This window comes from Ahaetulla prasina, chromosome 7 (assembly GCF_028640845.1).
Source record: "Ahaetulla prasina isolate Xishuangbanna chromosome 7, ASM2864084v1, whole genome shotgun sequence".
NCBI classification, from domain to species: Eukaryota; Metazoa; Chordata; class Lepidosauria; order Squamata; family Colubridae; genus Ahaetulla; species Ahaetulla prasina.
This window is the reverse complement of record NC_080545.1, coordinates 69,032,043-69,036,993: the sequence shown is the minus strand read 5'-3', so window position 1 is coordinate 69,036,993 and position 4,951 is coordinate 69,032,043.

The following is a 4,951-nucleotide window of genomic DNA, read 5'->3' as shown; positions in this document are numbered from 1 at the left end:
ACTAATGAGAAGTTTTGAATGTGGAACAGACTATTTCATGGTAGCATCTGAACAGATTTTGAGAACATAAACATCGAAGGAAGGAAGGTAATTGTGTTTTATCAAGTAAAATGGAGTGAATGTTTCCAAATTAGACAAGAGGGGAAAATTAAAGCAATTAAATGAATTCCTGCATCTTAGTAGAATATTTATTACAGATGGGAAAATGTATAGAGATGTTAAGGTGTTTATAGGAAGGATGTCAGGTAGAAAGAGTGTTGATGCTTTCAAAACAGCTGAGGATCCCATGGAAAGCTAAGAAAACAAGCAAATGGATCACTGAACAAATCAACTCAAGAGTTCTTACATGGGACCAAAATAGCCAAGCTCATATTACTATATTTTGGATATATTATGCAAAGAACTAACTCCCACAGTGTCGTGTCCCACTCCTCTGCTGACGGCCGGGTCAGGGAAATCCGAATCAGGCGTGCCTCTGCAGCTCTGCCAAAGTCCTAGCAAAGTCCTCAGGGCAGGCAGGAGATCAGAAAGTGACTTCAGCAAGATATGTTTAGACTTTGCCTGACTCAGAGAATGCCAGAAAGCAGATCCTTTATATAGGCCATGGGGTGTGGCTCCATGACTCAGCACTTATCCAGGCCTGCCCCTCCCTTCCTTCTGTTGCCTCCGCCTATCAAGTCTTCTGATGTGAGGGTCACTCCAATCGGCAGCTGTTGGTAATTGACCTTCCTCAGGCTCACATGCTGTGGAGGAGGGGGAGGGGTCTAGTTGCTCCGTTTGCCTGGGCATGGAGCCAGAGCTGGGGGCTGGAGATATTTCCTCCTCTTCAGCCTGTCTGGGCATGGAGCCAGGGCTGGGGCCGGGAGGCATACTAGAACATTCCTCCGTGTTTGGAAGCAGATAAGCAGGCCCCGGCTATGGTGAGATTGGGCGAGACACAACACACAGAAGGTTCTGATGCTAGGAAAGGTGGAAGGAAAATGAAGAGGAAGACCAGCAGCAAGGTGGACAAACTCAGTTACAGCGGCAATGGGTGCACCATTAGAAGAACCGAAGGACCCACCATGCAAAAAAATCTATGTGGCCACTGACTTTTGAAGAAGAAATATTGAACCCAAGATGGCTCCACTAAAAGCACAACCAATAACCGTGGGGGAAAGAAGACCCGGCGAGTAGAGTAGACTGGATCTTCGTAATTCCTCTCCTGGCAAGGAGATGGACTGAGATTGTACACACATGCTCCAAACAGTTGGTCCTCATAAGACCACAAGACAGCAGTCTTCAGCAGATTTAGAACTCTCAGAAACAAGGGAATAGCCTATTTCTCAAACTACAGTCTTTAGGACACTGGGCACACATACTTCCTTTTCTAATGACTTCAGAAATTGCTTGTTATGCTTTTCAGCTAATTAGGAACTTTTGGATCAACAAGTTTTATAGCACCAGGTGAATCCTTTCATCCTTAGCGACAGAAGTTTTAAAACAAATTTAAGGACTTTAAAAAATTATGTTGGAACAAACAGCAAAAAGATGATTAGAGCTTTGATTTTGAAAAGCTACAAATGAACTAAGGATCCAGATGGATCTGAAGTAAGGTTTTAAAATTAATTATAAGAATCCCCTGTGGGAAAATTGTTTGGAATTCTATTTGAAAAATATGATAGGATCAGACTTTGAAGGTTGGACACTAGAGGGACCAGGAGGAATTAAGGATTACAAGGGAGAAGTCTATAACCATTCTAAGATACTGAGATTTCTTCAACTCTCCAAATGATTTTAGGAACTAGCTTGTTCACTTAATTGATTTTGGAATTTTCTTACTGAGTATAGTAGGAAAATGACAGATCCCTCACATCCAGGACATAAACTGTTTCAACTCCTACCCTCAAAACGACGCTTTAGAGCACTGCACAACAGAACAGCTAGACACAAGAACAGTTTTTTCCCGAAGGCCATCACTCTGCTAAACAAATAATTCCCTCAACACTGTCAAACTATTTACTAAATCTGCACTACTATTAATCTCCTCATAGTTCCCATCACCAATCTCTTTCCACTTATGACTGTATGACTGTAACTTTGTTGCTGGCAATCCTTATGATTTATATTGATATATTGACCATCAATTGTGTTGTAAATGTTGTACCTTGATGAACGTATCTTTTCTTTTATGTACACTGAGAGCATATGCACCAAGACAAATTCCTTGTGTGTCCAATCATACTTGGCCAATAAAAATTCTATTCTATTCTATTCTATTCTATTCTATTCTAAAATTTGTCTTACTAATACAGAATGAAGCAAAATATTTTAACATTGGACTTTAAGTTTTTTGTAAGAGTGGTTTTCCTAAAGTGTTAAAAATGGACATTGTCTGAATTAAAAGCATCTATCTATGGAAAATTCTTACTTTAATACCTTCTATTCTATTCTATTTCTATTTTATTCTATTCTATTCTTCTATTCTTTGGTATGTTTCTTAATTTTTCTTTATATTTGATGCAACTACTGTTGAATATGTTTTTACTTTATAAGCCACTTTGGTTGAAGTGGCAAACTGCAACTGTCTCATGAATAAATAAAGAGATTGTGATATTAAATCATTTCTACTAAGCTACCCAGAATGGGAATAAGAATAACTACCTGTAAAAATAAGCAAAGAACAATTCAAAGGAAGCATAGTTTCAGATTTAATTTGATATAGAGGACCTATTGACTAGAGCTACTGGGATTTATTTATTTGCAACTAAATAGTTATCATATACTTCAGATTCAGTCTCCAGAAAATGGTTTAATTCATACTGGTACACAAAAATCTCAGGATGTGCAGTTTCTATTGGTTGAAGGACTACACAAGGCTGTCAACTCTGTTTGGGGAAGAAGGCTGTTGAAACATTCAGCCTCTACAAGAAGTTAAGACTATTGTCATTTAACCCTGAAAACTTTAAGAGAAAAAACCAGATTCTTCATACACACAATAAACACAGAGTTCTGTTAGTCCCAAAGATCAACATCTGTTGATGTTTGTCATTATTTTATAATTTTTTTAAAAAGTAACTTATAATTTTGTTTTACTTATTGGTTATATTATATTGTACATGGCCCAGAGTCCATCTTTGAGGGAGATGGGTGGTTTAGAATAGAATAGAATTTTTTATTGGCCAAGTGTGATTGGACACACAAGGAATTTGTCTTGGTGCATATGTTCTCAGTGTACATAAAAGAAAAGATACCTTCATCAAGGTACAACACAACACTTAATGAGTCATAGGGTACAAATAAACAATCAGGAAACAATCAATATCAATAGTAAGGCTATAAGCAATAAAGTCACAGTCAAACAGTCATAAGTGGAAGGAAATGGGTGATGGGAACGATGAGAAGATTAATAGTAGTGCAGATTTAGTAAATAGTTTGACAGTGTTGAGGGAATTATTTGTTTAGTAGAGTGATGGCGTTCAGGAAAAAACTGTTCTTGCGTCTAGTTGTTCTGGTGTGCAGTGCTCGATAGTGTCGTTTTGAGGGTATGTCCAGTTTATGTCCAGGATGCGAGGGGTCTGTAAATATTTTCACAGCCCTTTTTGACACTTGCAGTATACAGGTCCTCAATGGAAGGCAGGTTGGTAGCAATTATTTTTTCTGCAGTTCTAATTATCCTCTGAAGTCTGTTTTTCTTGTTGGGTTGCAGAACCCAACCAGGCAGTTATAGAGGTGCAGATGACAGAATCAATAACTCCTCTGTAGAACTGGATCAGCAGCTCCTTGGGCAGTTTGAGCTTTCTGAGTTGGCACAGAAAGAACATTCTTTGTTGTCCTTTTTTGTGCTCTCCAAGCTTACTTTCTTGCAGACATTACCCCAACTAGGCAACATCATCAGTGCTAATAAGGAGTGCTGTACTTACTAGGTGCAAGTACTAGGTGTAAGTACTTACTAGGTGTGACTAAGTAGTTCAGTGGCTAAGACACTGAGCTTCTAGAAAGGTCGGCAGTTCAAATCCCTAGTACAGGTCTCCGTGAACAGGGGGTTGGACTAGATGACCGCCAAGGTCCCTTTCAACTTTGTTACTGTTAACCCCTCAGATAAGCTTATTTAGAGTTGCTTATTTAGCTTTGACTTCACAAATGGTTGTGAAGTCAAAGCTAAACAAGTTGTGCTTTGTTTACTAACCCAAAAATAAACAACCAACGGTATCTGCAGGTGGATAAATGTGGTCTACAACGCCTGATCTCCACTAGCATGTTTCGACACTCAGCGCTCTGAGCAAGCCGCCTTCGTTAAGCAGCCCAAAGCAGCCAAAGCCCAGTTACGTTGACAGAGAAACCGTGTCAATCTCGGAACACGCTAACGAAATGTTTTGCTAGGAATTATGGGTTTGGTAGTCCAACCCATATCAAAAATACTGAGTAGGCAAAAAATGGAGCGCGGCTCTACTGACCGCTCCCTGCCCGTCTGCTTTAACCAATGGTGCCACAGTTCCCAGAATGCACCACTAAAGGGGCTTGTTTTCATAAAGCATGACTATGGCAACAGTGCGCCTTTTCAACAAGGGACGGCAGTTAAAGCGCTTTCCGGTCTAGTCGTCAGAGAAGTCTGACGCAGGCAATCCGAAAATAGAGTGAGACGTTCTAGCGTTACTCAAATGTCGTTCTCTATGATGTTCTGTCAAAAGCTTCCGTTCTATTTACTCGGTTTAATATCACAGAGATAGAAAGAGCACAAGAAACTTGTACGACTATACTCAAATTTTCTTTCTCTAAGTATCTGTCTCCCTGGTCCTTTCTTTGGCCCTGAGGTCGTGAAGTGTCTGCCTTCCTTCCCGCCACAGATAGAAAACCCGCCGTCCTGCCTCAGTAGAACTTCCCTTCGGCCCCGTCATTACTCTCTAGGCAAAGCCTGTCCATCTCAGTGATTCCCGAGGAGGAAGTTGAGAGCAAGTTTCGCACCGCTCCC